General features: G+C 44.2%; 1 pseudogene across 1 annotated transcript in view; it reads left to right on the top strand.

Annotated features, from left to right (window-relative positions):
* LOC129542178 (uncharacterized) overlaps positions 1-12,013 on the top strand; it is a 32,011-nt pseudogene that overhangs the window by 5,113 nt on the left and 14,885 nt on the right. The window contains exons 3-4 of the transcript XR_016035282.1: positions 857-859; positions 10,926-11,017. The product of XR_016035282.1 is annotated as an uncharacterized LOC129542178 (transcript). The remainder of the gene's footprint in view (positions 1-856; positions 860-10,925; positions 11,018-12,013) is intronic.

Below are 12,013 nucleotides of genomic sequence, written 5' to 3'. Positions count from 1 at the left end.
GGAAAGAAAGAGTCTACTTCCCCTTATTCAAAATGACTTATTTGAATTAAAGAATGAGCTTAAAGACGAAAACACCTGTAAAAGTATAAGAAGAAAATATAAGAGAATTTATGTTGGAAAATAAGTTTCTAGGGTAAGCAGTTTATTAATAGGTAAGACTAAGGGCTCAAATCATAAAGAAGAGACTGATAAGTCTGAACATCATCAAAGCTGATATTTGTGTGATGTAAAAACATTTAAGTTGACAGAATGGGGGAAAAGTTCTGGTAACATGTACAAACAGATAAAAAATAAAAAGCCACTTCCCCGATGGCTCAGATGGTAAAGTGTCTGCCTACAATGTGGGAGACCCGGGTTCGATCCCTGCGTCAGGAAGATCTCCTGGAGAAGGAAATAGCAACCCACTCCAGTACTCTTGCCTGGAAAATCCCAAGTCAGAGGAGACAGAGGAGCCTGGTAGGCTGCAGTCCATGGAGTCGCAAAGAGTGAAACACGACTGAGCGACTTCACAAAGGATAATAGAATTGACAGTTAAGAAATAGATGGAGGATGTGACTAGTTCTCATTTAATAGTTCTCATAGAGAAATGAAAGTGTTAAAGTGATGACAGGAAATTCAGCCTCACTTGTGATTAGGGAAATGGAAATTAAAACGGTGAGATTTTGTAGAGGAGGGAATGGCTCTCAGGTAAATTAAAATGCTATCCAAGTATGTAGAGGAAAAGCTACCTGATGCAGTCTTTGTTGTTCTGTTAGTAAGTTGTGTCCGGCTCTTTGTGATCCCTTGCACTGCAGCAGGCCAGGCTTCCCTGTCCTTTACCATCTCCCAGAGTTTGCTCAAGCTCGTGTCCGCTGAGTCGGTGATGCCATCCAACCATCTCATCCTGTCGCCCCCTTCTCCTCCTCCTCTTAATCTTTCCCAACATCAGGTCTTTTCCAGTGAGTTGGCTCTTCGCATCAGATGGCCCAAAGTATTAGAGCTTCAGCATCAGTCCTTCCAGTGAATATTCGGGGTTGATTTCCTTTAGAATTGACTGAAATTAGTTTGCCCTTTCCCGATGACAATTTGGTTAAACCTATCAACATTTTAATAATACCCATATGCTTTCATCCAGCAGATACACTTCAGGGAATTGGGGATATTCTAATAAGAGGATACAGGTTAAAGTTCGTATGAATGAAGTCTGTCACAGTATTACTTATAAAGAGGAAAAGCTGAAGATGAATGCAGAAAAAGTTTGTTGCCTCTACACTATGGAATGTTGCTGCTGCTAAGTCGCTTCAGTCGTGTCCGACTCTGTGTGACCCCATAGACGTTAGCCCAGTAGGCTCCCCCGTCCCTGGGATTTTCCAGGCAAGAACACAGGAGTGGGTTGCCATTTCCTTCTCCAATATGGAATGTTAGGTAGCTTTTAAAAAGAAAGGCAGATTTGTATGTATTGACATAGCCTGGATGGATATCTAGAATATATTTTTGAGCAAGTTTAGTTCCATTTTTATAAGATAGAAAACAAAATAATAATGTGTGTGGTTGTGTGTGTGCTCTGAATGAAAATAGAGACGGGTCTAGAAAGATATGTGGAAAATGTATTGTGATTACTTCTGAGGGGAGGAGAATAGGGGAGATTGAATTTTTATTTCTGGGACTGATTTTTTATTTATTTTACATGCTTTTGGATTATTGTAGATTTTTCAAAGCAGTATTTACTTCTGTAATGAAGATGTTACAATTTCTCACTTAATAAAGGCCCAAATTTAGACAGAAAGTTTTGCGGAGAGTCGGACACGACTGAGCGACTGAACTGAACTGAACTTAGGTGGGTGTAGCAAAACTGTCACACACTATGTTACATTGGCTATATGTATCAAGAGCCTTAAAAGTTATATTCATTGATGTAGCAATCACTTGCTGCTGCTGCTAAGTCGCTTCAGTTGTGTCCGACTCTTTGCGACCCCAAAGACGGCAGCCCACCAGGCTCCCCCGTCCCTGGGATTCTCCAGGCAAGAACACTGGAGTGGGTTGCCATTCCTAAAAACCATCAAAGGAATATTTTTAAGTACAGAGAGGCTTTATGTATAAAAGATACATATTATAGAATTATTTTTAAGGGTGCATTTGCAGACTGGTTAAGTTATCCACTGGGTAATATATTATTGGCTATTAAAATATTTATGAAGAAAATGTATTGAAGTGCTTATGACAGTGTTAAGAAAATCAGGATACAAAATTGCATACGTTACATGATTAAAATTCTTATTAAACAGAAGTCTCAAAAGCCCTCCACAAAACTTATGATGGTAAAATGTCTGGAGGAAATTAAATGAAAATCTTAAAAATTGTGGACTTTGGGTAGTAGGATGTTGGAACAGTTAAGTTTTTTTACTTTTTCATTTTCCAGGATTATATGTCATTGCATCTGTAATTTGTTATTTCATTTATAATGGAGCATTTACTTTTTAAAAGTACATCATATCTAGGACATTTGTTAGCTACATGGTTAATAGATGTGTACACTTTAAAAAATACTTCTGTCATATATTAAAGTATCCTCTAAAGTGAGTGTTTTTTGAGTGATATATTTGTTGCTCCCAGCTTTTGGAGGGAGGTTTTCTTCTTAGCAATATGCAGAATACAGGTAGTTCTCATTTCTCATAACTGTAGAATAAATGCAGAAACATAAACGTGGGCCCTGGGATTTCCTAGTTTGACTCTTGTTAACTCTTTGTGTTTCTAACACACATACATCTGGTTGTAAAGCACACTGCCTTTCCCTGAGTCAGGGTGAGTAGGATTTAGCCAGGGACCAGGGGCAGAAGCATGGGGAGCCTGATTATTGTGCAGGGCCTGCAAGTGATTTGGCAGAGTGGAGCTCAAGGTACCTCGGGCCATGCAGTGTGGGAGAACTGACGGGGTTATGCCAAGGGCAGGTAGATTTGCTCCCTTGCCAAGTGTTCCGTAGACCTGCAGGATTCTGTGGATGTGGTATAGCGTGGGGCTTAGTGGAGGACAAAGCTGAAGAAGTATGATAGTGGAGATGAGGTTGCGGACTTGGAAGGGCTCTGGGAGCACAAAAGAAGGGGTCATGCAGAATCCAGAGGTGAGGGTAAGCTTTCTAGAGGCAGTGATATCTGGTGGTGAGACCCGAAGGTGAATGGAGGGAACAGCAAGTGTGATGCTGCTGCAGCTGCTAAGTCGCATCATTCGTGTCCGACTCTGTGCGACCCCATAGACGGCAGCCCACCAGGCTCCTCCGTCCCTGGGATTCTCCAGGCAAGAACACCAGAATGGGTTGCCGTTTCCTTCTCCAATGCATGAAAGTGAAAAGTGAAAGTGAGGTCGCTCAGTTGTGTCCGACTCTCAGCGACCCCATGGACTGTAGCCTACCAGGCTCCTCTGTCCATGGGATTTCCCAGGCAAGAGTACTGGAGTGGGGTGCCATTGCCTTCTCCGGCAAGTGTGATGGGTCAGAGGTAAAAGGAATGTGGTCGGGAGATGGGGGTAGTGGTTGAGGCCTAGGAGCAGACTAGATCTGGGGCGCCTGAAGAAGTTTGGTTTGGTTGGAACTGGAATTGGAGTGAGCGATGGTGAGAGATGAACCAGGAGAAGTAAATAGTAGCTCACACTGATCAGAGTTTAAAAGCCGTAAGAATAAATTTGAAAACTACACTGAGAATTAATGGAACCCATTGAAAAGCTTTAAGCAGGATAGTGAACATCCCATTTTGCATTTTAGAAAGATTACATGACAGTGGATAATGGATTAGAGGAAGTCAGGCATGGAGGCTTCGTAGTGTCCTGGGGGAAGACACGTGGCCTGAGTGACAGCTGAGTGTAGGTGAGGTGGGTGGATAAATTCAGGAGCAACTGGGAAGATAGACTTTGTGAGCAGGAGGAGGGTTGATGGTAACCAGGTTCTGACTTAGGCCATTGAGTGACCAGTGGACCCATTTACTACAGCTGAGAACAGAGTTGACTTTGGTGAGGAGATGACAGACTGAGTTTTGGATGTGCTGACAGAGCAGGGCTGTAGAGAAACTACATGTCACTTGTGGGTTCTTTCTGAGAGAATTTGCAAAGAGTGATTTTATGCTGCAAATACATACTTTGCTCTATGAATGAGTGCTCTGTATGAATCCATTATTAAAAACAATGTTTCTGTGGTAACTGTTTTTTGAAATATAGTTATACATCTCTGTATTGTTTAAGTTTGGGGAGTGTCTGTCTAGCTTAGACTGGACTGCTGATGTCTTCCGTATGGAGTTATTTAAGACTGCCTGACCCTGACATCGGGTGATGCTGTGATCGCCTTTTGTGCTGGACTCTGAGCAGCTGACGGTGCTGTAGTCAGTCATCCTGTTGTCAGTTACGGCTGAATAATTGGAGTGGTTTCCACTGGTGTTTCCATACTGGTCCGTTCCGCACAGAGGTAGGCCAGGATACAGAGTGGTGCTGAGTCTGTATCCATCTGCAAGTGCTCACCTGGCCACTGGAAGTTGTCCTAGTCCATTTAGACTGCAGTGACAAAATATCACAGACCAGGTGGCTCCAGCAACAAACATTTACTTCTCATGGTTCTGGATGCTGGGAAGTCCAAGATCAAGGAGCTGGTACATTTAGTGTTTGATAAGGTCCTGCCTGGTGGCTCAGCTGGTAAAGAATCCTCCTGCAATCCAGGAGACCCTGGTTCAATCCCTTGGTTGGGAAGTTCCCCTGGAGAAGGGAAAGGCTACCCACTCCAGTATTCTTGGGCTTCCCTGGTGGCTCAGCTGGTAAAGAATCTGCCTGCAGTGTGGGAGACCTGGGTTCAATCTCTGGGTTGGGAAGATCCCCTGGAGAAGGGATAGGCTACCCACTCCAGTATTCTTGGGCTTCCCTGGTGGCTCAGCTGGTAAAGAATCTGCCTGCAATGTGGGAGACTTGGGTTCAATCTCTGGGTTGGGAAGGTCCCCTGGAGAAGGGAAAGGCTACCACTCCAGTATTCTGGCCTGGAGAAGTCCATGGACCATATAGTCCATAGGGTTGCAAAGAGCTGGACACGACTGAGCAACTTTCATATATATTTCGTGAGGTCCTGCTTCCTGGTTCATAGACGCCATCTTCTTGCTGTGTCCTCACGTGGCAGAGGGGCGAGGGAACTCTTGGGGTCTCTTTTATAAGGACATGCATCCCATCATGAGGGCTCCACCCTCATGAGCTAATCACCTCCTAAGGCCCCACCTAACACCATTGCATTGTGATTGAGGTTTCAGTATCTGAAGTTTGAGGGGACACAAACATTCAGGCTCTCGCAGAAGTATAGATAGAGGTTGGAGAGTCAGTCACAGTGTCCTCCCCTCACGGCTGGGTGACAGTGTGTAGACCAGAGTGAGGTGAGGCCCAGAGCAGAGCTGGGGAATGGTCCATCTAGGAAGAGGTAGGGGAGATGGGGCCTGTGGAAGAACTCATCAGAGAGAAGGAGGAGGATGTCTTCACCAGAGAGCATTTGGTTAAAAGAAAGGTGTTTGAAGTGGCCTAAGTGCAGGGGGGTCTCTGAGGAGGCTGCCATGGCACCCCACGCTGTATCTTGGCTGAGGCCCACTAGTGTCTGGCACGTCACAGGAGCCAGTGCAGCCCTCTCTGCCTGGGTCTCTCCCGAGTCACTCTCCCTCTCAGCTCACTTTGTAGACCCAGGCTTTCTGCCTCCCAGTTCTGAACTCTCAGGGATGAGCATCTGACTGGTTCAGCTCAGATGACTGGGTTCCTGTTGCAGGGCCCATGGGGGCAGATTCTTCAGGTGGTGAAGGCAGGTGAGGGGCCTCGGGGGAGGGCGGTACCCTGGCAGCTGAGGAGAAAGTTCCCAGAACTAGCAGGGATAGTAGGTTCTGATGGCTCAGAGATGTGATAAAGGGATAAGGAGTCAACCTAGATTTGGCAAATCAAAGTCATTTAGCCTAGGTGTAAAGAATTACCACAGGTAACCCACAGCTATGGTAGATACTCATGCTATGGAAGAGGTTGGAAGAAGGGAAATTTTTAAAAAATGAAATGTAACTTTGGAGTTGTATTAGCAGAATTCAAAGTTTAATTTGAAAAAGCAGTAATTTCTGTTGCTGACACTAAAGCATTTCTACAGCTATATTCTAACTCGAGAATATGCAGTGTCTTTTGTGTCACCTGATGTAAGAAATTCAATAAAGCTATTCTAAAGCTCATTTATTTTTTATAACCTGGAAGTTGATAAAATAGTCATAGCTTATTTCCACAGCTTATTTTTCATTGCCTTCCACAGGAATGTGCCATATCTTCTGAGGAAGCTCTTGTTCCAGCTAGAGTAATCCTCTGTCCCAAAGGTTATAAATTCTGCTTCTTTAGGTAAATGATAAAACAATTCATAAAAAAAAATGTGAATCCTCTTTCCTCAGAGTAAACCTCATTATGTCCCTCTGGCTTTCAAAATTATTTTTAGATGTGCATTTCAAACGTGTAGAATTAAGCTTGATAGGATTTAAGAATGTTTCAGTGATTCAAAGTACTTGGCATCGGCCAGCAAACACAAGTCAGGTTTTTAGTTAACCAGTATTCAGTAACTTATCACTGTATCTCTCTATCATGATAGAATTAGGACCTTGTGATAAGCCCCCAGACTCAAAATTAGGATCGGGGAACCTGCAGAAAGCCGGCTGTACCAGTTTTCATGGTGCTTAGTAACTAGGTAGAGGGATTTCAACTGCGAAATTCGCTGCAAGTTCTAATGCCTTAGCCTAAATATCCATGAAGATTTATGAGCAAGTGTTTGAGTGCCCTCTGGAGGCCTTATGAACAGTTAAAACACAGACTCCTACAAAAGGTTTTCTTTAACAGCTAGAATTAGGAACCAGTGGACTAGATAGATAATTGAACTGGTCCCGGTGTGAGTAGGGAGCAGAGGAGAGCCAGGATGGAACCCACAGGAATGCTAGTACTTGGGGAGGGGCAGGTGTTTCTTAGCAGACTGAGGATACCAGTGGATGTAGTGAGATTGGAGTCATAGAAGGGAGTGTCCAGCATGAGAAAGAGGGTGCCAAGAGGAACTTCAGCTGTGTAGTGGTGGGTTGAGGAATGAATGGGAAATGAAAGGATAGAAATCAGGAGAATAAGTCTCTAAGAAGCTTGGATGGGGGAATGGAGAAAATATATGGCAGCTGGAGACGGCTAAGGATGGTTTTCCTTAAGGAAGAAGAGAGTTTGCGTGGGTTTAAATGCCGAGAGTAGAAAATAAGCAGATATCAGATTCTGTGGAAGGATGTGTGTGTGAGGGGCGGGGGAAGTCAAAGTTCCTGGCTTAGAAGAGTTGTTGGGGAAGATGTTGCCTCTTACAGGGTCTTGGAAGATGGAGAATTAGTGATTTTCAGTTCACTGTGGGATGATAGGGAAAGATTGCTGCTATGAGAGAGTGTGGAATTGTCATTGAAATGGTTCTCATTCAAGCCAAGCAGGAGGTTGAACTTAAAAAAGATGGAGTGAGGACATACCTTTAGCAGACACTCATTTAGAAAGAAGGAATAAAAGAAGTGGTCAAGGCCTGAGAAGAGGTGAGAAAGTGGAGGGAACTCTGGGGATCGAGGAGATGCGTGTAAATTAGAGTCAGAGAGTGAAACGTGAAGAGTCTTGAGCTCTGACAGGGAGGGGAGCAGTGTTGTTTTATTTTGTTTGGCTGCCCTGCGTGGTTTTAGTTCCCCAACTGGGGATGGAACCTGGGTCCTCGGCAGTGAAAGCACGGAGTCCTAGCCACTGGACCGCCAGGGAGTTCCTAGGGAACAGTTTTGCAGAGGAGGCATTGTGGGGGTGGGGTGGGGGTGGGTTGTAGCGGGGCAGTGGGTGTTTGTGGGGCAGGACCAGGAGGTGTAGAGTGTGCGGGAGGCCGGCAGAGACATTGGGGACGGGGAAGTGGTCACAGCTGGAACAGACGGAGAGCTTGTCTGTGCTCACCCAGTAAGAGCCCGAATAAGCAGTGACTGCAGAGAGAGAATTATATTTGCCTTTGTGCTTTTCAGGTGTAAGATTTAAATCTTGTGTAACTTCTGTGCTCACTTCTGTTTTTCTCACAGTGAAAGTATTGGTTGCTCAGTTGTGTCTGATTCTTCGCAACCCCATGGACTGTAGCCCTCCAGGCTCCTCTGTTCATGTGATTTTCCAGGCAGGAATACTGGAGTGTGTTGCCATTTCCTTTTCCAGGGGATCTTCCCAAGTGGGATCAAACCTGGTTCTCCTGCACTGCAGGCAGATTTTTTTTTTTTACTGTCTGAGCCACCAGGGAAGCCCAGTGAGAGGGAGGATCTGGCCAAATGGAAGAGAATGTTCGGATCTGTTCCTGACGTTTGAGGGGACTCTAGCACAAGAAGAAGTACCTGTGATCAATTTTTGGTTTATTATTCTGACAGATGCCCTTTAAATGTACTTGATCATTTGCAACCTGAACAGCATTATTTCCCTTCTTTTTGGTAAAACTCATAGGACAGCTACTAGAAGTTATTTGGTTTCATTTTTGTAAAATATTTCATTAAGAAAAAATAAAAATAATAGACTCTTAACTCAGGAGTGCTATAATTACAGTCTGTTTAAATTTGGAAGGTGAGGGTTGATTTCTAACTTCAGATTGCTCAGTTTTGAATAGTAAGGCATAATATTTAACATGTAAGCTTCTATAAAGGGTAGGGTGGGCAGGCTCCAGCTTACGCCCAAGCATGTTTGGTTCCGCAGAACTGGTTTGCAGGCCTCTGAAGGCCTCAGCACTTTTGTCTTTGGCAACCTTTAGCATGTCGCATGTCAAACAGAAACATGTGCCCATGTCCCATGCAAAAGTAGCTTATACAGAACTGAGAGTTAAGCTTCATTTGACTAGTTGTAGGCATTAAACATTGATTAACTTTGATTTTACTACTTCCTTTTCATATTTTACATTCAATAATTATTTTTTCAGGTCTCAAAACATTGTCAATTAAGATGCTCATAAGCTTTGGGGCCTGTACTGAAGGTTCATAGGGAATGAGACACCCCTCTTCTGCTGAGATGTTGAGGCACGTCTGGCTGGGGTGGACTAGCCAGAAATCTGTTTGCTGGAGGCACTAAGCTACCTCCTGGGAAAACTCCATTCTCAAGGGAGCTGAAGTAACTGTTTTAGTTAGTGTTACAAAGAGCAGAGATCCATTCCATTTTAGGAAACGGGATATGACATTAAGGATGCGCCTGGACCAGAAAGCTGCTGTTCTCTAAGGCAGCTCAGAGAAGCAGTCTTTCCCACCAACAGTGGGGTCTCAGGGCTGCTCTCTTTCCTCTGTGTCTTTTTCCTCTTGCTGCCATCTGGCTTATCCTTTTCCCGTCAGTCTATTTTCTACCTTACTTAGAGTTTCTGCTCCCTCATGACTTTGATTTGCTGTGATTGCGCATGGCCACTCCAGCTCCTTTGTATACCCTAGCCTTTCAGCTTCATCTCTCATGGCTCATCACCTTGTTCTCAGTAATGTTTAGATTCCCAAGGGAGAGATTGGGAATGTGACTTTGTTGCAGCTTTTACTGTTATTCCAGGCCACAGCAGAGGTCACCGTTAAGCTTGTGGGTCAGGTGTCTGCACCTGCTCTCAGAAGCTGTGCTGACGTGAGGTGGAGTGGTCATGTGGTCCATGGCAACTGGACCTACCCTTAAAGCTAAGGCAGTTGCTGTTAGTAGGATTTGCAGGCTAGCAGGCACCATGATTGGCATGTATAGTTCAGCAAGGAAGAAAAAACCTGGCTCCTTGTCAAAACCATTTGAAGTCTCTATCCTTTAAAGTATATCCTATTAACAACCTTCATTCTGAGGCAGCGCTTTGTTCCTGTAGAGAAAAGGAAATCCCTAAATATATTGAAAGCATTTTCATTTTCCCCTTTTCTCCCCATTTTATTCAGTCTCAGATATTGCAGGGTCACTCAGGGCGACCTGTAGGATTCCATTTCTTGTTTTAGTGATTTCTGCTGAAATGATAGAGCTGGTTCAGGTAGCTATTAGCAGAGTTGGATAACTTGAACCTCATGTCATTCACATGTTTCCTTCCTCTCAAAGTTCTGGGGAGCTATATAGACATATAGTAACTTAGGACCAGCCCATTCTCCAAATGAAGTGTCCCATCTGAATGTCAGCATGGCAGCAGTGATACCTGACTTCCTCAGTATGCCATCAAACTTCCCAAAGAAAAGCGATTTCCCCAAACTTTAAAGTAGGTCTTGGAATCTACACCCAAAGTACTCTTAGCACATCTAGAATATAGCAGAGGGGGAGGGAGGAGAAGGAATAAATAAGATGATAGCTAATCATGGTTCAACCCCAACATTTTCTAGGCCCTGTTTTAAATACTTGTGCATTAACTTACTTAACCCTCAAACTACCTTACAATGGTCCCTTACAAGGTCAGGTGCTTTTTCTTATCTTCATTAACTCCATTCTTAACCTTTGAGGTGAAGGCTGCACAGCCAGCATGTGGTAAAACCAAGATATGAACCGGCTCAGCCCGCCTTCAGTCCCTGCTTCTTCAGCACCCTCTAACCTGGAAAATAAGTGAGAAAAACAGTATTGATTCACATACCGATTAAGACTCTTTAGGATTCCAGCCAATCCCAGTTATTTGGTCTCTAGTGTGAACCTCGAACTCAGTGTGGATAAATTGCTAACAGGAGGCTATTTATGATACTAAGATTCTTGTGTCTTGCAGTGAAGTTGTGTAGACGTGCCTGACTTTTCTTTTATAGAGTGTCTTGGGTTTTTTCAAGGCCCTGCTGGCCTTGAATTACACATTTTAGTATAAGTCCTGATTATAAGAGGGTCAGCTGGGACCCCATATTTAGAATACCCAGTTCTTTGAAAAGCCTGGTGCTCCTCAGTCATCCCTGATACAAGCCTTCTCCTTTTCTCTCCGCATGTTTCTGACCCCGCAGGATCCCGAGGCTCTTGCTGCCCTTCAGCCACAGTGGGCCCTGACTCTTCCTCTGGAATGTCTTGGGGGTTTTGACTTCTATCACTGTGGTAAGTGTTCCCCTTGTTTCACCGTTTTCGTAGATGGAGAATCACCCTCAACTATTTCTAAACCAAAATGTCTTTAGAGTTCTTTCTAAGCATGTTCCCTTTGGGGCTCAGTGAGGAAACAAGTTTCCCTGATTCATGGTTTTTCTTAGACTCTTGCCTGGATCTGGCTTTGACTTCTGTAGACCTTAGGCACCCTTCCTTAACTCTGAAGTCAGCAGAAGCATCTTTGTCCCATCTGGGGCGCCTCACCTCTGGAGTCTAATTTTCTCAATTTCATGTGATCCATTAGTTACTAAAGCTTTCCTTGGCCTGTTCCACTTCCCTCTGCTGTCCTGAAGGCCTTCTGGATCAGAAACCTGGTTTCTGGACTGATGGTCTCCCGGTTGTCTTTCCCATTGTTCCTGTCTTCATTGAGATATCACAACTAGCTTTTGAGATGAGTTTGTTACTCTGTGTGTTTCCGGTGTTTTCTTGTTTACAAATCCTCAACATCCGCTTTCTCCTTAAACATGAGTTCCTGAAAGTCTTCTTACCTTGGGCAGGATGTTGTATCAGTCTTTGTGCAGATATAATTGTGAGAGCATCACATTTCCAGCGTAAGCATTTTTTCCTTTATTTTCTTTTGAACCTGTGAATTAATTTGTGATCCTTTTTTAATAATTTTTTTCCTTCTTCAGCTCAACTCAAGGAGACAACATGTATTTTACATAGGACAGGTATTTGTTGCTCTTCATTTGGTCATTGTTGAAATCCAAAATATTCCAGTTGAACCCACAGTCTGGATTGCTATGGTTCACATTCATGAGAAAACTTTATGTCCTTGCCATGCACAGCTGGACAGCAGGAGGAAGGAGAATCCTGTCTTGGTAGCTGTTGGCCTGGGGCATGTGCCTTCTTGTCTTCCCCCTTCACTGCCAAAGACTGAATTCTCAGCTCTAGGCCACTCCCAGCCCTGACTTCACCTCCCAGCCGCACGAGGAGCACTGGCTGGGTGAGATAA

This window comes from Moschus berezovskii, chromosome 19 (genome assembly GCF_049115385.1).
Source record: "Moschus berezovskii isolate FMDL1 chromosome 19, NW_MosBer_1.0, whole genome shotgun sequence".
NCBI lineage: Eukaryota > Metazoa > Chordata > Mammalia > Artiodactyla > Moschidae > Moschus > Moschus berezovskii.
This window is presented reverse-complemented; position numbering and strand designations above follow the sequence as displayed.